Raw genomic sequence first — 23,074 nt, 5'->3', positions numbered from 1 at the left:
ACGCTTTACAGTTTTGTTTGTGAAATCCAACTCCTTGGAACCTTGAATATAGACTCACAGCTACACTCTTTTTTATTCACATCTGGCATCTGGTGTTGAGACATTTCTAAATGATAACTAAACCCAAAATTCCTGCACTAGTTTTGTCCATTGTCACCTGGGCCACATGTTCTACAGTTTTGAGGATGAGGAAGTTTAGACAGGACATGGGGGTGCCTGATACCTTGCTGTCAACAGTTTGATGTGTGAAAAAGTGAAATGTATTTCCTACTTTGGGAATGAAAATTGAGACAGTGAGAATCCAAACCAGCCTTTGTAAGTAGCACATTATTGTCTTATCTCTGCACAGCTGTACCTGAGATTTGCCTCAATAAAATAGTACAATTACAGGTAAAGATGGACTGCAGCTCTACACCTGAGTGGGAAGGCTGAACACATGACCAATATTGTGCCCAGAAGGAAACAGTTCCACATAACAAAACATAAGAAAATAGGGTTATTTTTCTGTTCGATTACAGTGTTGGTTTTACCTTGAGAAATGTATCAGTCCGCAAACTCAAAAAAGATCATTTGTATTATCTAAGTGCTGGATTTTATTCACTTCTCATATGCAGCTTATTCCAAGTGTTCATTGGGTCAAGACATTCTATTTACTGCAACAGAATACAGAAATGGCTGAAACTGTGCTCATTCTGAAACCAGACTGCATTTCAGCTTACTGAACAGCCCTATCTTGACATGAGCAAGTGCAGGCACAAAGCAGCTTTTCAGTTTCCATTTGCCAGGGTGCATACTGCTCTCTTGATCTGCATCATCTATTCTGTGACAAAGGCACATTTTACTTAAAATGCCCAGGCATAAAATGAAATTGTTCACAATTTCTAGAGACTAAATAACATTTAGGTTACCTTCTTGGTGTTGTTGCCTCCCATCACAAAACTGGTACTTGTGCAATAGATTTTTTGGGGGATTGTAAAAGTGAAGGAAGTCAACTAAATTATGGGCAAAGTGAATTGCACAAAGCTGTCTCCTTTGTAAATGAAAGATTAAAAGATATTAACCTGTGAAACCTGGCTTCTGAAAACTGATTCTGTGACCAGTTTCACTTTTGGCTGACAATCAGTGGGATCAAAGCCAAAGCTGGCCTGACAGGACTTCCTCCTACAACAAAACACCATTACACAATTTAAATCAGTTGTGAATATTTAGGAGGGCACTGATGTCTTCAAAAGAGTATTATTTGTCTTTTTAAGAGAAGGTGATTAGTTTTATTGAGCTTGTGTATAAAGCTTTTTGGGTTTTTGACCTTAAGGTTTTTTTTAATTGCTCTGCTCTTGAGTTGGCAAGTTTGCAAAGCCACCAGCACCATCTCTCTCTCTCTCTCTCTTTTTTTTTTTTTTTTGTTTTGTTTTGTTTTGTTTGTTTGTTTGTTTTTTGTTTTGTTTTGTTTTAGGTAGGTATCTTTAAAATAAGTTAACAAGCTAGTTGTGTATCTTCATCTCTTTGAGGTTGCAATTGTATTTGAAACCACAAATGTGTATCAGCATGTAATTTAATGCAGTTGCTGGCCCTGTGTTGGAGAGAATATAACTTCAGTGTGTGGGATTGCCTTATCTATTGCAACAATATTATTTCAGGCATTTATTAAGTTTCAGACTGGCAGGGGCCAGCATAAATCATATGTTGAAGTTGCTGTGTTCAGATAACTGTGCAGCTGAATTGAAAATCTGGGTTATGAGGAAAGGGAGAAATTATCAGGAAAAACAGCATCTTTATTTCAGAAGCTGCTATTTTAGGAGTTACTCCAGCATCCCATGCCATGCTGTGGAAGGCAATCAAGAACCCCATGCCTAGAGCAGACACTGGCATGTGTGAGCTGTGTGAGTTGGTGCACATGTGCCCAGCTTAGCCAGTGCATTGCTGCACCTGTGCAGCTCAGTTACAGGGAAAAACCTGGAGGTCTGAATTTTTGGAAATGGGGTAACTTTACTTTCAGATAGTTTTTAATTTTTTTTAACAATTGGAAGCACTGGTGTGTGATTATTGAATCTGCCTGGAACATCTGCTGGGCAATTTTGTTTTAATACAGCCTGTAGATGCTCTTAAATGAAAATGTATAGATTATACAATATAAACCTGGTCCTACTGTTGGTATTAGTGACTTGCTATTAGAGTCCAATTAAAGTCAGCACATACTGTAAGGGATAGTGGTGATCCTATCCTCAGTGACTGGACTGGCAATGCCAGGGATTTAGAAAAATGAAAAGGACAAGTTTTTCTATTTACTTTGCTGCACTATTGCTATTTCTTAATTTTCAAGGCGTCTTTCAAGACTACTGCTTTCCCTCATAGGTGCAAGATGCCTATATATCTTTTTAAAACCAATAAAAATATCATCTCAGCTTTACAGAAAATACTGAACTGGAGCCAAAATGACAGCTAGTGTGATGCAGGAATATTCTTGGAAGCATTATTTATGCTCAGCATGAAGGACTGAAACACACAGACTTTTACAGACATGCAGATAGGCTTTGTATCAGAGCTAGACACTTAAGAAATTAAAATACTTTCTTGGTTTCTTCAAAATGAACTGAGGATTCAGATTCCAAACAACACAGTTAGTCTTTCAATATAGAATAGTGAAGCCAGTATTAGGAACAAAGTGGTAATGCCTGAGAGAGAGAAATCCCTCTTAGTCTAGGCCTGGAATCTTGCAAATGCTTATCTGTGCAATTAAGTTTAAGTATTTGCTGGAAAAGTAAAAAGTGAGAAGCTTAAACTTCAGGTGTCTGCATTTTACTGTTGTTTAAACTAATTTCTGCATTTATAGTTAAGACTGAGGAAAAACCAGTCAACTGAAAGATGGAAAATACTCAAAATTTTTTTTTTTTTTTTTTTTTTCCACTCAGGCTATGATAGAAGATGTAATTCTCTAGATGGAAACTAGGAAGAGGATTTTGCTGGTAAGTACATGAAACCTGCTTTTGTTCCTTGCTGCTTGAACCTGTGTAGCAAGGCAGAAGCAAGAAGGGAGTGAAGCACACTGAGGGACACACTGAAGGACTTGAGCTACACTGAAGTGCTGTAAACAATCCTTATTTGCTGCCAGCCATTATAAAATGTCACAGATCAATTCAATTCAGTTCAATTCAGGAAGAACTTTGCTTTTTATAAGGAATAGTCTTGATTACAACTAACTGTAAAGGTCTGCCAGCTAGTACATGAGCTCCTATGCCAATGCTGCAGGGTATCTCCAGAAGTTTTCAGTTTTGTTGGCTTGTGAATGGAATGAACTCATCCATGACCAGCTCTAATGCTGCTGATGACCAGACAGCTGGTATTTCACTTTTTTCCTCCATGTTTTTATTTCTATCCCAACAGTCTCCAAGGAAATTTGGTAAAAGCAGATTATGTGGCATAGTAGCTGAAAGCGTAGAATCCATCCTTAGCCCACAGTCCTTATAAATATCTAATAGAAATGATTATTTGGCATTACATGGTTATTTTGACACAATACTGACAGATACAAATTGTATTCAGGTGTACAAAAGTTTGAATTTTTAATGCAGAGCTGTCACTGTAAATCAAGCTGCTGGTCAGTCACGTATCCAGCAATGAACAGAAAATACAGTTTGGATTTTTTGTCCACAAAAAATCCAAAAAAATTGTGGAGTAGTCACACTGTGAATATTCTCAATTCCCAGTCTTTCAGCATCTGAGAAACTAACTCAGTTTTTTAGAAACAACAGGGACTGAACTTTGCTATCCCAGAAGGCTACAGGTGCCAAAGTGTTCTTTTGTTTCTGTAGCAAAATTAAGTTACTGGGGAAGAGTGTGCCAAGCTGAAAGTACTCCAAGTGAAGTTTGGGGTGTCTAGGGGCTCCAGGGCTGTGCCTGTCCATTTCCTCCTCTTTTGATAGTTCTGCAGTGGGCAATCAGCTGGCAACATCCTTGTATAAAATAAAATTAAAACCATTATCGCTGTTATTTTGTAAAAAACATCTTTCCCTTCCCTGTTTGAAATTTGGCTTTAGCTTTATTAAAATAAAAAGGTGAAAATGAAGGAAAACAGAATAAAATTAATTATTCTTGTTAGGTTATCAACAAAACTGTAGGAAGGACTTACCTTTCTTCACCTGAAAAACATCTTGCAGCAAGCATATGACGTGGAGTGGAGATTGGGAAATGTCTTTCTCTGACTGTTTATATGGTTTTGTTATTCTCTTCTGTTACCTCCCTGCATCCAAATATCATAATTTTTTTTTGGTGGCTTTTTTTCCCTATGAGTTTTGAGTGTATTTTCCCATTTTTTGCCCATGGTGTGAGGAATTTCCAGCTCAAATCCTCTAGATGGTGCCACAGCCCCAGCACACGGAGGTAACTCAATGTAAGTTTTGTGCCTTGCTTGATGAAATCCCAGTTCAGTCAGGTACTGTACAAAAGGATTAATGATTTGAGCAGTGATACAGTTTGCAGGTTTATAAAGGGAGGAATCAGCATAGGTGGGTTACTTATCCTCAGCTAGGTAAAAATAGTTTGGGTTTTTTTTGTTGTTGTTGTTTGTTTGTGTTTTGTTGTTTTTTTTTTTAATAAATACAGAAACCTTGCAAGGACTGTTGTGTGGTCAAGTTTCCCCCTCCTTTCTCGAGTGCTGCCAAAGGCAGGGGTGACCAGCTGTGGCCTGTTTTGCTGAATAAGTGACCCCAATGAGCCTCTTAAAGCTCCCAGCAGATGTTTCTGCTTTTCTGTGCTAATGGGAACTTCACCAACCATTTTCTTTTCCTTCTGAGAGCAGATGTAAGTACATGAATATCTCTTTCTTGTATCAAGAGCAAATTGATAGTAACATTGCTTCAGCTGTAAGGCAGAAGCTGTAGAGACACTCACTTTATTTGGTAATTGCACAAAGCTTATACAGAGCTTCATCAAAACTAATTTTTTATGTTCTGCTAGCTTTTCTTGCAAAATCTGAATTGTGAACACATTATTACCTGGGCTTTTAAACCATCCACTCAGGGGCTTTTGACTGGTGTGTGAATCTGCTCCAATCCTTTTGCCTGATCACCTCTAAAGCAGCCACTCCTCTGCTGCTCTGGTTGTTCTGGTGGGTGAAGTTCAGTGGGAACAGGCAGGTCAGCTCAGCTGTTGTATTCTTGAGTTTTTGGTGGCCTAATATGAAGTGTTGTGTTCTCTGCTGTACAGCACAAAGAGCTGTGCATCCAGGGGAGGATGCTGGGCCACAAGTGCTGAAGTTCCACAGCCCTGCTTTGACAGGAACTGAAGCAGGGAGAGTTTAAAGAGTGACTCTGCTGATGCCTGAATCGTATTGAGATTAGGACTTGATGCTGACAGCAAGGGCTGTGTTTGTGATAACTTGCATAGAAACAGTGGGCACCAAAGTGTGGAAACAAAGGCATAATCTGGAAGAGGCACCAACTCTCCTGCCTCAGTTACAGCTGAGCCTTTTGTTTAGCTCGTGGGTATGGACTGTGTCCTTTGTAAGGACAAGAAAGGACTTGACCATCTTTGTAAGACATCTGTCTGTAAAAGGTGTTATCAGGCCATAATAAAGGAACCTGAACCACAGGACTGCATTTTAAAATGTCATTTCACTTGGATAATTGCATCCTTTCTGGTGTATGTTGATACCTGTGTTTTAGATTCTTTGCAAATCTGGAAAAAAAAAATCAATCAAAATCTTCCAAATTAAATATTTAAGGTGCTCTTTGTGCTTCTGTTTTATGAGATGAAACAGTGGTGTCCTCTTCATTTGACACTATTAAAATATCTGTAATATATTTCATAGAGAGTTTACTTACTGGTCAGATTTGATTTTGGGTAGCAGCAGTCTGTACAAAGCTGAGCTATAGTTTTTTTTAGATGCTGCAGTAGTGATTCTGAAGTGACAGCAGCCAAAGTTCAGTTTTTTACTTCCTGTCTTAGATCAATTTGATGATATTTGCCCTCTTTAGAGTACAGCTGTCTTTCTCTCCAAAAGGAGTGCCCAGAGCCCAGCTAGAAATTAATCTGGTAACTGTTGCAAAAGACAATAAAATATGTTTATTTATAAATACATCAGCAACAAAAGGAGAATCTCCTTCTTTTATTGGATGAGAGGGGAAACACAGTGATAAAGGATAAGGAAAAGGCTGAAGTACTTATTTCCTTCTTTGCCTCAGTCTTTACTGGTAACACCGTTGTTCTCCCGGACCTCAGTCTTGAGGAGCAGAATGGAAGCCCCATAATTCAAGGGGAGGTGACCTCCCAGCATGTAAGCACACACAGGTCTGTGGGGTGGATGGGATTGTCCCCAGGGATACTGAGGAAGCTGATGGAAGAACTCACTGAGTCACTGTCAATCATATATCAGCAATCCTGGGGAGGTCCTAAGTTGACTGGAGGTTGGTAAATGTGATACCCACCTAGAAGGATGAGCAGGAAGAAGGATTCAGGAAACTACAGGTGTGTTGAGCTGGCTGCAGTGCTGGGGAAGCTCATGGAGCAGCTCATCCCAAGTGCCATCACACAGCAGGTACAGGACACCAGGGCATCAGGCCCAGCCAGCACATGTTTAGGACGTGTCCTGCTTGCCAGCTGATCCCTTCCTGTGACAGGGTGACCTGTTTAGGGGGTTGTCTTCCCAGGGAGGTGGTAGAATCACCATCTCTGGATGTGTTTAAAAAAAGACTGGACATGGCACTTGGTGCTATAGTCTGGTTGAGGTGTTAGGGCATAGGTTGGACTTGATGATATTAAAGGTCTCTTCCAACCTCATTATTCTGTGATTCTGTGATTCTGTGACTTTAGGAAAGCCTTTGATATCATTCCCTCAGCACTCCCATGGGAAGATGGATGTCCATGGCTTGGACAGGTGCACTCTTTGCTGGCTGCATGGTCAGGCCCTGAGAGGGGTGGTGAACTGGGGCCAGTTTGGTTTAATGTCCGTGTGAGTGACAGAAGAATCCAGTGCAGCCTCAGGCAATGCAGAAGGACACCAAGCTGGGTGGGAGTGCTGGTCTGCTGGAGGGCAGGAAGGCTCTGCAGAGGAATCTGGGCAGGCTGGACTGATGGACAGGAGGTTCAGCAAAATGAAGTGGTGGATCCTGCCTTTAGGTCACAGCAACCCCCTGCAGGGCTACAGGTGGGGACAGAGTGGCTGCAAAGTGAGCCAGTGGAAAAAATTCTAAAAAACGTGCTCTACCATAGGAACTGTAAAGTTTGCCAATGTACTTTTTACACTGCTGAGTCATTTCAGCTTGTAAGAACCTAAGACAAAACCACAGGTTTCTGTGACCTCTTCTGGGTATAAGTGTGCATAAGCACTTTCAAAAGTTTAACAAAGATAACCAGAACTCAGACAGTTCCCTGCCAACGACGAGATAAAGTAAAACTGCTTGGATTAATGTCTTGTGTATCTGTAGTGTAGTGGCTAACCTTGGGATGCTATAGATTCTCACAGAAGGTGGGGTTGAAGCACTTAAGAACAGCCTTTTCCCCCTCTTTGTGGTGTCCAAATGTGAAATACAAGTATTAGACTGGCTGGCTGTAGTTGCCACCTTGGGAACAAGGATTGATGCAACTGGACTCTTGGCAATTTGTGTCTTTGTATGTAGTCATTAAAAGCCTGCACTACAAGAGATGGGGAGCAAGAGAATTAGGATGAAACTTATTATTGGCATTTTTTGGATAATGAGAACTGTATTTCTCATTACTTTAATGTTCTCTATCATCTTTGATGAAAGAAATTAAACTACTGTCCAAAAATGTAAACTGTAGTTTGATGATTCAATACTCTTTTTTTATTTATTCGCCTTAGTTTGGCCAGAAGTTCCAAAATATCATAAAGAGTCAGTCAAAAGAAGTCTGAAAACACCACAGCAAATGTACATACATGTACATACATGCATAATTAGATATCATGAGATTTCTTCATCACTACCAATACCACCTCTAGGGTGTTGTCACAGGCCCCCAGCCAGGTAATAATTAGCATTGATTCCATGGTTCTCAGAAGGCTGATCCATCACTTTATTATACTGTACTCATTAAAAACCCATCACCCTTACAGACAGTCATGATACAGGTGAACCCAATTGGTCCTTGAATCCAAAACCATCACCACTGGCCACCCTTTGGTAAACAAACCAACACAACACATTCCACAAGTGCACAGCAACAGGTGCAGCAAGTCAGCAAGTGAAGGTAGGAATTGTTTCTCATTCTTTTGCCTGATCTTCTCACAGCCTTCCCCAGAACAATGCCTGGGAAAGTCGTGCATTGGTTTTTGTGGCCCGAGAGCTGCTGCCACATCCAGTTACTGTGCTTGGAGCAATTTTGATATTTGGAGTTTTTGAAGTATAAACAAAGTTTGCAAAGTTAATTGTGAGAGTTCCTGGGACCATTGCTCATAGAACAGAGATTTAAAACAGCATATGAGGCAGAATAAGTTTTAGTTTGCGTTCACTGTTTTTCCAAGAGAATCACATTTCCTATTTTTTAAGAAAAGTGAGTGCAGTTGTAGAATTTATTTTACATCAGTAATCTCTTTGGACAGCCTCTCTATACATGACATTCCCTAAATGATGCCCCTTGAGTGTGGCAGGGAAATTCTGTAATCAATAACTCCCAGACGAGGTTATTTGAGAGCCAAGGGAAGAAGAATTCTTGGTAGCGACACTTGTTTTGAGATTCACATCACTGCTTGTCAGCCAGGACTCAAGTTGCTGTAAACTTTCAGTCCAGTGTGAAAACTGGGGGAGGGTTGTGGTTATTATAATAATTGGAGCTAGTGCAAGCAGAGGCTTGTTCTTTTGCTTTGTTGTTTAGTATTTATACTGTTTATTATTTATACTTTGTTGTTTAGTATTTATACTGTTTTTAACTTTGTCTGGGTCCAAAACCAGAAATAAATGCAGTAAGAAATCAGGAAATATTGACAGGTGGTTTGTGGCCATTGTAAAACTCTTTAGGAGGAGTCAGGATTTGCACTGGAGGGAATTGTTCTATAATCCAGTGTTACAGCCTCACCAGTTACGTTCTTCCAGCGTGTGTCCCTGTAACTTAATGAGCCTTGAAATACTTCAGTCACCTTGTTTAGCTCCCTGCCAGTGACCAGCAAAATGCTATTTTCAGTTCACTCTTCCTACAACTGAAAGCTTAGAAAACTCCCAGCAGAGCGGTGGTTCTAAGGGGACACTGCAGTGGCGTCAAAGCAGCTTCCTGTGACGAATTTCTGTAGTGCTCTTGGAACAGGCAAGCTCTGCAGCCAAGGTAAATATGTGACTTTGACATCATTAGAGTGGAACCAGAAGCCAGAGTGAAATACTGCACATGATCTTGCATGTGGTGGAAATGTCTCTGTGAGATTGAAGGTGGATATTAAAATACAGCCAGTGGCACATAGTTTCCAGGTATCCAACACACAAATATGGGTCCATGCTCTCTAAACACAGCAGGTATAGCTCATCAGTCATGTTTGGTGGGATTCTGTCTTCTCCTTCAAGTGGATGCTTCATTACATCATCAATAGCAGTGATCCATGAGGTGAGGGTAGGAGCTGCTGCCAAGTACCACATGTTGAAGGCACTTTTCATCTAATCCTTCCCCCCTCCTTTTCCTATGGCATTTATGTTAATTTCTCCATTTCTTGAATTTAAGTTTTCACAAGGGCTTACTGAGTAGGGGGAATTATTTTGTTTCTTTTGGGCAGGTCTCATCTCCTTTATAAATTGGCTTTTCCAAAGGTGCTGGTTATGGAGTGCCTGAGTAGCTCACAGTCAGGGTTTGTATATTCTGATACCCCTTGAGCTCAGGGGAAGTGAAATAGGAAACTGAAGCATCAGAAAGTGATGTCCTTCCTTTTATTGTAACATCCTATTATTTTTCCTGGATTTAAGGCAACATCCAACTCTTTTTATTTGAGGCAGGTTTCTCATCTTCCCAGTGGTTGTTTTAAACTTATGTTGCACTTATGTTATGTGGCTGTTTCAAAGCTCTCTTTTTGCTGCTGTTTAATTTGACCTATTAAATATTTAAGTATTTTTTTAGAGATGTTTTCTCATCTCATCTCCTGAAATTGCACATGAATGAAAATGCAAAACTGTTGCCAGCTTCCTTACGTACAGCAGCTATTATAAGAAAACAGTTCAGTAGCAATTCACTGTTAAACTGTTATCACAATTTCTAAGTGATAATGCAGAGTGCTGGTATTTACAGGTTTTCAGGCTGTGATTCTCTTGATCAAAGAAATGATCTCTGCTGTGTTATGAGTGTGGTGTTTGACAGCATTTGTTACAGGGTCTTCTTCCTCGTCTCTGACAAATGATTGTGAGCCCCTTCAGCTTGTGTAGCCCAAGGGTTTACACTGAATAAACTCTGCTTGGAGATTCTCATATCAGTATAATTACATCTTAGGTTCTAGACTGAAAATCCCTTTAAAAATAATGCTAGTGATGATTGCCAAACAAATTTTGGAGGGAAACCTGAGAGGATCTTTCTTTTACATCTAAATTCCAATAAAATTTTACTGTTGATGCCAGACTGAGCTCATTGGACATAAGGAGAGTTTTGGTGCAGGTGGGATGCAATTCAGGCAAGTGGAATGTAGCTGTTAGTCAAGACAAGTTTAGTTATTTTAAAAATAGAAATTTTTAAAAATCAAGTATAGTTTTGGTCTGTCACCCTGATTCTTAAGATTTTCTAAAGCCTTCTGAGTTTATATTCTATTGGAGAACTTTTCCACACAATTTCTGTAAACAACATATTGTTTACATTCTTTTATGGGGGTGGAGAAATTTAATGTACTAGTGGTTTGTCCAATGTCTTTGGAGAGGTGGCCCATTCACTCTCCAATCCAATGTCACCTTTGGGAAAGTATAAAAGTCGGAGTCAGAAAATAAACTTTCTTCTTTACCTTACAAATAGCAGGTAGCTCGCATCGTGCTTTCACGTGTCCTATAGCAACATTGGTCTTTAGTTTTGTCAGAGGGATGTGACTTTATTTAGGAAGTCAGCTTTTCACTCTCTACTGGTGAGCTCCTTTTCTAATGTTTATTCTCATCTTCTCCTAGGTCTCAATCTAGGGAACTTTATTTTCTTTTCAGCTCTCAGTCATACAATGGTTTGACTGTGCTGACTTCACTGGTTGTAATTCTGAGTGAGTGGTGGGAATTGGCTTCAAGGGCTGCCAGGTGTATGCTGAAACACCATCTCAGGCAGTGATCCTGGGCCGTGCTGAGCTGGCTGTCCTCAGTGCCAGCTGAAATCTGTGCAGCTCAGGTTATTTAAAATGTTTGGTGCTGCACCCTGAGTGAGACATCCTGTGAAGTATTATTTCTCACTCTGCTTCTGGTGGTGCAGCAATCCCTGTGCATGACAGGATTTTCCTGAGCAGCGGGACAGTTGGTGGCTTTGATGCATTAGAGGTGATGTTTAAATAGCACATACTGGTGAGGCCATATTGACATAGTGTGGAGCCATGAGAAGGTGAGTCTAAATTCCATGCCTGACACATGTAAGGAAGCAAGAGGAGTAGTTGGGCCCCCAAGTCAGTTCCCTGTCATGATCCCTCCATGTGCACATACACACACTCTGCCCCACTGCTCAAAGTTTTTTTCCTCATGTGTAATTTTAAAGGGAGTTTCTTCACCTCTTTCACCCAGAATTACACACAGCCCTGGTAAATTTTCTGTGACACAACTACACCACGCCTCTCATGTCTTCTATGCACTTGACTCCTTGACTGATAACGTGATGAAGGAGGAACAGATAAGTGGTTCTGAGAAAAAACATGTCCTGGACATTTTTTACTGGAAATCATAGAATTTCTGGGAGACAACTGAATCATGCTGTTAGTGTTTAGAAACACACATAACCACAGGATATGATTATCTGCAGGTGCTTTTATTGAGAGCTCTGGGAATCAGGGGTACAGACCCAAATCCGACTCCGACGCGGCTTTCGAGCTCAACGTATTTTGTATTTTATCATTACATAACACACATATTAATTATTAAACTTATGTTGTTCTATTGTATACATTGACATGAGTTTCTTGTGACTTTTCTTAGGTCACTGACCAGAGTTTCTCATGATTTTTCTTATGATTAAACAGTAATTATATTTAATTACTAAACAATCATCACATCTAACAATTATATCAATTATCATGTACTAGCTACACGGTGCGGTTCTAGCAAGTACGAGTTCTCCATGTGCTTAGGGTGTTTATTTTTCCAGGGCCTACTAAGTTTATTTTTCCTTTTAACCCTTAATCCCCATGATTTTAAAACCCTTTTACTATCAATGCTGTGGTTCTTGCATTTGGGAAAGTGCTTTTATATAGCATTAGAAAAGGAGCCCTTTGGGGTGCCTGTTAATGAATAACTGAAACACTTGATTAATCTTCATCATTGGTCACAAGCACCTTTTACTTTGCATTTAATCAGCCCATTGTGCACAGAGATGTAGCTCTATTTCTGGTCTAGTTCTGTGCTAAAATGAACACTGCAGCAAGGCACAAATGTCTTAACAATTTTAACCACATACCAGGCTTTCTAGGAAGTGTGCATAAGAATTACAATTCTAAACTATTCAGAAATAATCAGTTGACCATTCTGGTAAAGAAAATAACTTTGAAGGAAGCCTGGACTTTCTTGTGCAGCCTTTGAAATCCCAGCTGGGCCTGAATGGTTGTTCACAAAAAGCCAGTCAAGGCTACAGATTGAAGTTCCAAAGGTTGGAGAAGCGGAGAATCTCTATCAGACTGGCTTCAAAGTCTCTTAGGAAAAGCTATAATAATTGACTTGGGAGATTATTAAGTACATCTGCTGTCACTGTTTAGGGTGTTTTCATGCTCAAATTTCAGAGAAAAGCATTTTTTTGGAGCTACCCAATGTATACTTCTCCCTTGAAACACATTTTGTGATTTCATTGGCAAAAGAGGTACTGAGCAAAGTTGTTTGGGCCAGACAAGTTTTATAGTACCTGTGAGGCTGAAATCCCAGGCTCCTTTCTTTGCATTGTCTCAATTCTCTTCCCATTCAAATCAAAAGCAAAACTATAATTTTAATGGGAGCACATCTGCTTTTTGAGAGCTGGTACAAGTGTCCTTTCCAGGAAAATAGCAAACTGATGTAAATATTTATAAGTGCCTGAGGAGAACTGGGTATTATATGGTGAAGGTGAAGCAAAGGTGGGCACTGTTTGCTAATGCATGCAGAAATACTTTGGTCAGTACCTAATCCTGAAATCTGCCTTCAGTTTGAAGTCTGGATGGAATATGAGCACTTCCATGGTGGATCAGAGATGTGATTATTCAAGACGAGTGTCTTGTGTCTGAAAATACTCAGTACATTGTGTTTTTACAGACAGGTGAGGGGCTCTTTGCCATATAAACTTGAAAAAGAAAGTTTCATTTTTTCTGGGCTAAGAGTTCACCGTGTGTTGGGGATCTTCAGCTCCTTAACCTCATGAAGAACCAGAAGGTCTTGGCCCCTTAACGATGTGTTCTGTGATCTTGAGCAAATCACTTCTTGTGCCTCTGCCTCCCCTCCCACTCTCTCCTGTCTCTTTTCCAGAGCTCAGACCTTCCATGTGCTTGCTCAGTCTCTGCTGCAACAGGGCCCTGATCTCTGCTGGGGCCCCTAAATGCGAGTGCTGTGCAAAAGTAAAAATAATCCTTCTCACAAACAGGGATGCAGCCTGGGGAATTCAAAAGGGCAGAAGAACGAGTCAGTTTTCATGGACTCCTTTAAAAGTCAAAGCTTTGTGCTCAGATGCTTAAGGCAATTTTCTGAGCAACAGGCAATCCTGTTGCTGTTGGCTTCAGTGATGTAGGACAGCAGAACAGACTCCAGAAATCTTCCATTGTATCTGTCTACCCTTTTACATGTCACAAGGGAGATTTTTTAGTGCAAGAGATTGAGCTTCAGATAAGATTACATGCTGTAATTATCAGTGGGATTTATTTGTTCAGTTCTTTCACCCCTAAGTGGAAAAATGCATGTACATCCCTTAAGAAAAGGGAAGTGTGTGCATTTTTCTACTCTAAGCCTTAAAGTTGACATGTAAGTATGGATGGGCAAAAATACAAATAAAGTTATTTATAAAGGAAATATTTCTATTTTTCTCTGTACCTAATATGAGTACAGAATAGAGTTATAGAGTGGCTGTAAAGTTTGGAGGTTTTTTAGCTGTAAATGTAGACTAAATTAAACTGATAGTTTTGATTAAATTTCAATTATCTGTGGTATTACACCCCCTTAAAAACCACCGGAGAGACTCAAATTGCATTTTAAATCTAGTATTGTAATTAATGGTATCTACATTTATTATTGTAGTAACTGCACTTTAATGACTGTGTTCAGTACTAAACAAAACTACCAAATCTAAACAGTTCTTAAGAGCATGTTGATTTCAGCTATATTTTATTCCATTGGTCATCCACTTAGGTGAACTTGGATACTAAAATTAAGCTTTAAAAGCTAATAGGAGAAAGTGTAAAAGTTGCACAAAAAAAGTTGCACTTTCCCTTGAAGTTAAGTACAAATTTTCAGGTGGAGACTTCTGATCTTATCTGCCACTCCTGTGTCTATGGTTCTGCTGTACTTCCCCTGCTAACCAATGTACCTTGAAGACTTTCATGTGTGTTTTCATATGGTATCCCAGGAAGAGAGCATAAGGAAGTGGCAAAAGGCAATATTTTACCAAATTTAGCCAGGAAGGCCAGCTTTTCTGCAGGAATATTAGATTGGCTGTAGCCCCTGAGCTGAGACTGAATTCCCATGTTAATTCTATGGGTTATTTCCACAGAAAGGACACTGTCCCAAATGGGAAGCTGAAAAGCATTTTGGCGTTCCATGTACTAAGCTACTGGAGAGGTTCTCTGCGTGATTTGGTTCCAGCCAAGCTACATCCACATCCTGACCCTTCAGTTTGATGCTGTCCTCTCCTGCAGGTGCAAACCAAGCTGTCACAGGGGCTCAGATGTGCTTTCCCTCAGGATATTCCCTGTGGTTGTAATCAGCCACTTTAGGATTCTCTTTGCTGTGTTGACCATGCTGTGCTCTGTAAAGGGGCTGGCACGGGGGGGGGGGGGGAGGATCTAACTAAAGGTTTTGGAGTAATTTCTGCAGAACCATATTGATTTCATCTCTATTAAATTCATGGAGTTTTCCCATAAGGGCTTTTTAATTTAACTGTTGCTAAAAAATGCTGCACAAATTACCTGGCAGGAATGCTGTGGAGTTATAAGCCCTTTAGGCAGTCCCTTAAAGGCAAAGCAGTAAAGTTGGGTGAACTATTCCCAGCCAAGAGGGTTGGGTTTTCTTTATTTATTTATTCATTTATTTATTACCACTCTGTCTGTTCACAGATTACTGACAAACAGCCACTGATTCTTTATGAATTTGTTCATTATCCCAAATTATTCAGTGCCTGGTTTATGCAATGCAGTTTTAGCTTATAGGGCTGCTGGCAGGCTGATCCACAAGTATTGTTTGAATACCACTGTTTGTAATTCCTACAGAAAAGCCCTATAAAACTCAATAGAGGCCTGGTGTTTTATTTCTGGGTACATCTATAAAACTTAGCAGAAAATTATATCCTTACCATAAAATTCTACAGCTTGGTTTAAACTAGTTATAATTTTCTACTGATTTCTGTGGTTTTAGTAGCATTTATTTTAAAAAAAGCATTTTGCATTGTTGTTACTCTCAAATTCTTGTATTTTGTGAGAGCAGAGAGGGTTGATAATATGGATGTAAATCTTTGGGAACTGACCTCGTTTACACTTGAGTTCATTTGGTTACATTGCAGTTATACTGATGCCTGTTATAAGACACTTTTTTTGGGGTACAAATGATTATCAGGCCTTACTTGCTTCTGCCTCTCCTTAATCCTAAATGAAAGATGAGGTATATTAAAAAAACCCTGTCTAATATGGAAGTACATTAGATTTCTCTGTTCTTTGGATGGAATTTAATGCCCATGTTTCTGATCGCTCCTCAAGGAATGAGATTTCATTAGAATCAGGCTCTACTCAGATTCCAAGAAGTCCCTCAGCTTAAAAAGTGTTTCCTTGGGTCCAGACACGCACCTTTGAAGGTGGTGATGCATGACTCTGCTAGAGACTGAGAGCTGTTTCCCTGGGATAAGTAGCTTTGGCCATTTGCTTGAATTAATTGAAGATATAAAATTCTTTTCTGATAGGTTGCTGTTGGCTTTGATTTGCTATATTTATGTTGGTTTTAAGCATGTTCCCTGCTGGCTTTGTCTGGTGTAACAAGGAAAGGTAGAAGTCCATGGAGAAGGAATTAATCCTCTGATATGTTTGGTAGACTGTTACAAATCTTTAATTTGCAAATGTGCATAAGGAACCAGAGATTTATGCAACAGAGTGTGCAGAATCTGCTTTTCATGTTGCAATAGTGTTATCAGGGATCTCATTAACTCCTAGGGCTGTTCAGGGAGTGGTTGAAGGCAACCTCCCTGCAAGCACTGCCCCTGTGGCAGCCTGGGTCACACCTGTGTTATTTGACTTGTGCTTTGCAGCCACACGGCTGCTGATGTCCCTGGTGAGAAGGGTGGATTGTAGGTTTTGTGCTCTTTTGGAACTTGCCAGTGTTTCTTTCATCCTCCCTGAAATACTGACTTCCAGTGGCCTATGGAATGGAAGTAGGGTGTTCATTTACCTGTGAACTCCATTATTCTGGAACATGATGTCTTTAGCTAGTCAGATGTAAAAAGATTTAAAACATCTCTAGATGACATTTCTAGAATGCGTTGGTGTTTCTGTAAGACATAATAAAATATTCAGTGTTTGAACAGATGGATATAGCCACAATCCTTCTGAAGATGTTATTTTAAGGATGTGGATTATACTGGATTAATAGGCCAGTAGCTTGGCAGAATGCAGCTTTTTGGTGTTTCAACTTGTAGAGCTAGTTATAATTTCCAATGAATTAGCTGTACATTGCACCAGTTAAAAAAGATTATAATTGACTTTTTAAATATGGAATTTTTTTTCCTTTAATGAAAATTCTATTTCTAGACGATTCTAAGAACTTTAATTCTTTTAACTGCCAAACTTTCCTCTGGGCTAGACTTTGACAGATACTTTATGATTATCAGGTTAACATGCAATGGATAAAGGATAGTGAGAGGCTATGGAAGAGAAAGCTTTAGTTAGTGGATATCAGTTTTTACTAGTGGGCTGTGTTTGCTCTACCAGAAGACTTTAAAATCTTGACACATGTCAAAAAAAGTATTACTGACCATGATAAATTTTATGGTCTTTAAATGTAATATTTAGCAATGCTGGAATCCTGCAGAAGTTAATGGTATCTTGTTCACTGATAAGGAATAAAGGTTAATCTGTGACCTCCAGTAACCCATACTGCAACAGATCTCAGTAATGGTGTTTATTTCCTGATTTAGATTTGGAAACTGGCCCATGTTGCCATGAGTTCCTCTCCAAAATGAGCCTGAATTGAGCCATAGAAAATTCACTAAAACAGACAGGGGTCCTCCTGTCCATCACGAATTCTCTTTTATACCTTGCTCCTCCTGTCCATCAGAATTCTCTTTTATACCTTGCATGGGGATAACTGCAGCTGGTGTAGGGATGGTGCTCACATTCTGGAGCACTGTTTCAAATGTGCATGTGCTCCTTGAATCCACAGTGTCTAAGTGCTCACCAGCTGTAATGTGCACCTGTATTGTTTTTTGGTAATCTGGTATATCAGATACATAGTAATAATAATAAAATTCTAATAAAAAGATAGTACATTTTCCTGTCACATGGTTATGAGAACTTTCCTTAATTCAGATATCATATTAAAATATTTTCAGGAATACCAGTTCTAGAAGAAAGTAGACATGGCTCATTTACATGGTTGTACATAAAATAAAGTTTTACTGTGTAGTTAATGCTTCTCGAATTTAGTGTATATTACCTTGGGAAGATTGGTTAGATATTGAGAGAAAACCCATAAAAAGACTTAATCTTAGATATTAGTCTCTTGAGATCAGAATATAATGCTGGATAGCCAAAAAATGGAATGATAAAAATGTTGACATAATTCAAGGAGAAACTATATTTTATTCTGTCAGTTAGCAAGGAATTTCCTGAATTTAATTTTTGTCTTTAGGACTGAGTAAATAAACATACCTATTTAAAATTTTTTTTTCTTACTTGAAGTGTTTACCAGGACTGAGGTGTTTTGTAGTTTATAATTGTGCCTGTGCTAAAATAGGTAATTGTATACCTGCACTTGAGCCACTTTGGTGAAATGTCTGGAAATAAGTTTGTGAGAGAAACTCATGTATTGCTGTCAGGGTGATATTTTATAATTTGTTTCCACAATATACTTGGAACTGCATCTATGCTACTGAGTGTCTCAGCTATCTCAACTTCAAGTGCCATGGATTTTTTTGAGGTTTTTGAGAAGTACACTATGACCTGTTGTTGAGTCAATCTGGCATTATTCAGTGTATATATCCTTCACTGCTCAAGTGGTACTTAAACTGCCCATGATAATGTACTAATTGAAGGATGTTTCATGTGTTCTCAGCAGAGAACTCATTCTCCAGTCTACAGGATTGTTCCAGAGCACCAGTTGGTGTGCTTAGCATGCTTTAAATGGGTGGTAGAGTGTATTGTTGTCAAGGGATTATTTGAAGTGAAGAACACAGCAAAACAAAGCATTTGCACTTTTTCCACTATTATTTTTTTTTTCAAATCCTTGGGAAAGATGATTTTCAATGTCCTTGCATGCTCTATAGCAACTTTATATGAGCTTTTTAGAATTTTTGTCAAATTAATATGCCTTTTATTATCAAATTGAAGTGTCTGGCCCATAGAGCATGTAAATGTGATGATAATGAGAATCTTAGTAAGATAACCATAAAACATCTAGAAACATTATAATATACATTAATAAAATGTACCATCCTCTGTACTGCCCACCTACCCCCTCTTTGTTCCACCTCACTATCAGGATAAAAAAAAAAATTAGTGCTTGCAAGCATCATGTAAAAGTATTCCTGAGTTGTGACTGGTGTTGCATAGCAGGAATTCCAGCAAGCACTGCCATCCTGTCACTCTGTCTGTGACAAGGAGCTTTCACAGGAATGGGCATTAGCACAGGCCAAACCCATCACATTTTAACAGCACATCTGCAGGAAGGCAACAAAAATTCCTGTCATTGTCTTGCTGTTTCTGGTGCTTTCCAGAAGCACTCCAGCAAGGCTTCTTGGGCTAGAATGTGCTGTCTAGAGCACCTTTCACTGGATCAGTTAGCTTGTGTTGTCTTGCATGAAAACACCCCTGCTGCTGCCTCTGGGCTCAGCATCACAAAAATGCAGGCTCCAGTGCTGGATCTGGTCGAATTCTTCTGGGAATCTCTGCCATGGGAAGGAAGTATTGTCCAGCTGGCATCTGTGTCTGATTTACATCAGTTGAGCCCACAGCACCTCACTCTTTTCTGGGACGCTTAAACTGATGGCCTATAATTTTGTTCTCTTAAAACATACCCCCACCCCCCTAAAAACACCCTCCAAAGCCAGGCAGCCGAAGCTTGGAGGTTTAATTCTTCTCTCAAAACTTCTGTGCTCAGCTCTGCTTTGGTTTCACTGCATTCCCCCCTGCTCTGTGCTGGGCTAAACAGGAAGATCAGGCCCTGTGTGTGTTCATTTGCTTTGTGATCTGATTTATGCTGCTTCCATCTATTGCTGACTTCAGCCTCTCATTGTGAGCCAGCACAGTTTGGGAAAGGCTTTCCCTGGCTTCAGCTGGTGGCAAAACAGCAACGGAGAAGCAGTTCCCGACATGAGTCCAGCACTTGCCTTTCCAGTCTTTACTGGAGTCTGAATTCTTCTTCTCCTTTCTTTCACTCATCCTTTTATGAGCCATAAAGGCCAATCTCAACAAATACTCACCATCATCTTGTCTAAAACCTGAGCTATTTTTCCTGCCTGCTGTACTTTTCATGTTTCATATGTTTTTTTTCTGAACAAAATGGGGATGGAGTAAGGTGTATTCTTTTGAAATTAAGCTGTATTCACCACTTAATTCCTAAATAACCATAACTGATTTATCCTGCACCTTTCAGTGTCATTTGTCTTTGCCTTATTCTTTACCCAGGTGGTTTTCTGTGCTGAGGAAACAAATTCCAAATGAGGGATACTGAGCTGATTCTACTGTCAATTTTCTCAACTCCATACTAGTGTAATTTCAGTATTTTACATTAATGAGATGTTCACCTAGAGTGGTGTTTCTGAGGATTTTCTACAGCAAGAAGCATAAAGAACCCTAACCCTGGAACTGATTGCCAAAGGACCCCATAAACTTCATTATGGAAATAATTTGTAAAAAGGGCCATTTTGTCATGGGAAGGATTAATTACCTAGTGCTAACAGATATCTGAGATTTCAGCTTTTATAACCAGCATTTGTGTATCCATCATGTAACAGAATCATGCTCCTGTTTTTAACAGACTAGAAAATGTGGAAGTATCTGGCAACTAGTAAATGAGTCACACGTTATTTCTATAAGATATCTGTCTCAGCTGACACCACCTCACTCAGAGTATAGTTCTGATGATGCTTCCTGAAGATGTGCTAAGCTTCTGAAAGTGCCTGTTCATAATGTGTCTTTTGTAGCTCTTCTGAGGTATTTTTAGAATTAATTTATGTACTCATGAATTTTGTCCTTTGGCAGTTGCCCTTCCTTCAGAAATATCAACTATTGAAATATTTGTAAGTTTGTGTGTCAGCGAAGTTCATACAATTCACTTAATTGCTGAAGGGAAAGTATATAGAAGATTTTCACTGGTTACTCCAGTGAGGAAATGTTTTTGTATTTCTGTTTAGGGTCAGTGTGTCAGACACTGAAGATACATAACCAAGGAAAGCTGAAGAGCTTAAAATCTAAGTTACCCTTATTGATGGTTTTCTTTATTTGATCTTTCCCTTGTCTTTGCTAATGGGGTCTACTAAAGATCTGTTACATCCTTAAGGCTGTGGATTAGGATTAGAAAACATTTCCTTAGTCACCAAAATAACGTTTATCCTTTTATTTATTCTGCTTAAAATATTTAATTCTTCTGAAATTTAAACCCATTTTCTTTGACAAGAGCAGTCCTGAGCTATGAGTAATCTTGTCCTCTTAATAACCACTCTGGCTTATTGGTTTTTGCTTATTCTTTCTCCTAAATGTTCTTTTGAAGGGTTGTTATCATCAAAGACTTGCTGTTTATCAGCTGATTCCATTTTTCTGGATATTTTGTGTAAAAAGACAAATCTCAGCCCTTTCTTCAGAGGGCTGAAGAAGCTGAGTTCATTATCAAGGTAACTCTCACTGGATATGTGAGCTCATGGCAGTTAGGAAAAATACTGCTTCGTGTCAGTCACATGAAAGATCCTTCCTTTTCCCACCTCTCAGCCTCTCAGGAAACATTCTGACCTTCTCAGACTGAACAAAGAAGTTCCCTGGGATACTGGAAAACTCTGACATGTTTAAAATGAAGTCTCAATGGAGAAGAATCTACCAAACACAAGAGACTTTATTGAGGCTTGTATTTCTTTAAGGAAGATGTTTTGTCATGTGTGTCTTCTCAAGAGAGAAAAACTGCACTTGCTGATTTTTCAGTGGCATTTCCTGTCCTCTTCCTACTTTTTTTTTGAAATGGACTCTATATTTGGAGAAAAAGGTACAGTCCAAAAAAAGATTGATCTGGGCCCAAATCCTGTGCTTTAGAGTGTGATTAAAGAGTTGCATTTCCCCAAACAGCCATGTCACAAGATGCCAAGTACAGAAGGCATTAATCACCTGCATCTTATCTCTAAGAAAAGACATCTTCAAAGCAGAAAGGAGGAGAGTTCTACCCTCTAGAGATAAATGGCATATCGTAAATAGCGAGAGGCACTCAGATACTGTGATTATGAGCTCTATAGAAATGCCTATAAATAATACTAGGAAGTGCCCAGATACTACAGCTTACTTATGAAAATAAATAAAGCACATAAAAATCTGACATGATGCAAGCTTCTCTCCCATATGAGGACACTTCACTTTTCTTTTCCACTTTCTATTCTGAGAGCAAGATCTGTCATGCAGGGACTAGGTCCTCATCCTTAACTTGCACTCTCTTGAGAAATAATAAAGAAAACACTGTGTAAAATAGCATAAAAGCATTGAGGTCAGGAAACTTTTAGAGGCATACTTAGCTGTGCATACTTTCCAAATTTTGAGTTTCAACAAAGAAAAGCGTAGCTGGGCAGAAACTTTTAGAATCTGAAATGTGAGAATATTTGAATGTGGACTCTGGGACGATAGAAGCAGATTTGGTGCTCACTTCAGTGGGAGTGAGGCAAAGATTTCACAAAGGTGCTCGTAGCAATAATGAATTTGCTTCTGGTGAACACACAGCTGCTGGAGAGCTGCACCAGCCACTCAGCAAGATCATTAGCTAAAAAAAAAAATTTGCATTGATTGGAATTGCTTCTTTTGTATGCTTTTTTTTTTTTTTTTTTTTTTTTTTTTTTTTTTTTTTACCTAGACAGTTTTGAGCTGTTATAGTTCTGATTAGTTTTGCTTTCTCATCAATTGTTTTTTTATTAGTACTGTTCCCCAATAAGCTACAGGTAATTCTTGATATTGTTTATAGGATTAGCAGTTCAGAAACTCTGAAGTTTGTGTTGGTGAGGTCTCTGAGTTACCCTGCTCTGTGGTCAATGTTAGTGAGTGCTGCCAGTGGGGAAACATGGTTGCAATGTGGGTTTTGGAGACAAAAAAAGTACTGCAGTGAGCTGAATAATTTTAAAATTTGAAATATTATTTGAACAGACATTATTGTGTAAGCCTCAGTCAGTTTGGTGTGTTTCTAGAGGAGCATATACAAATCATGAGTGTCTCTCTTGTACAAAGACAAATGCTTTACAGGAAATTGCCACGGATTTCTTTCAGGTCTTAGCAAATCCTTTTATATCTCTCTTCTGATAATCCACTGTTTAATTAAAAAAAAATATTAATGGTGAATCATCATTTAGTATAGGGAATGAAAACTTGCTTTTA

At 39.2% G+C, this 23,074-nt stretch overlaps 1 long non-coding RNA gene across 2 annotated transcripts in view; it reads left to right on the top strand.

The window, feature by feature from the left end:
• The window catches only part of LOC110476338 (uncharacterized), a 302,398-nt gene that overhangs the window by 154,976 nt on the left and 124,348 nt on the right, over window positions 1-23,074 (top strand). Inside the window, exon 1 of one of the 2 annotated variants that reach the window (XR_002466391.2) lies at window positions 2,935-2,963. The exons of the other annotated variant lie outside the window; for it this stretch is intronic. This is a non-coding gene — a long non-coding RNA (uncharacterized LOC110476338). Of the gene's footprint in view, window positions 1-2,934; window positions 2,964-23,074 lie in introns of those variants that run through there. 2 annotated transcript variants of the gene reach the window in all.

Source organism: Lonchura striata, chromosome 13 (genome assembly GCF_046129695.1).
Source record: "Lonchura striata isolate bLonStr1 chromosome 13, bLonStr1.mat, whole genome shotgun sequence".
Taxonomy (NCBI): Eukaryota; Metazoa; Chordata; class Aves; order Passeriformes; family Estrildidae; genus Lonchura; species Lonchura striata.
The sequence above is the reverse complement of the archived record's forward strand: the minus strand, read 5'-3'. Positions and strand labels throughout refer to the sequence as shown.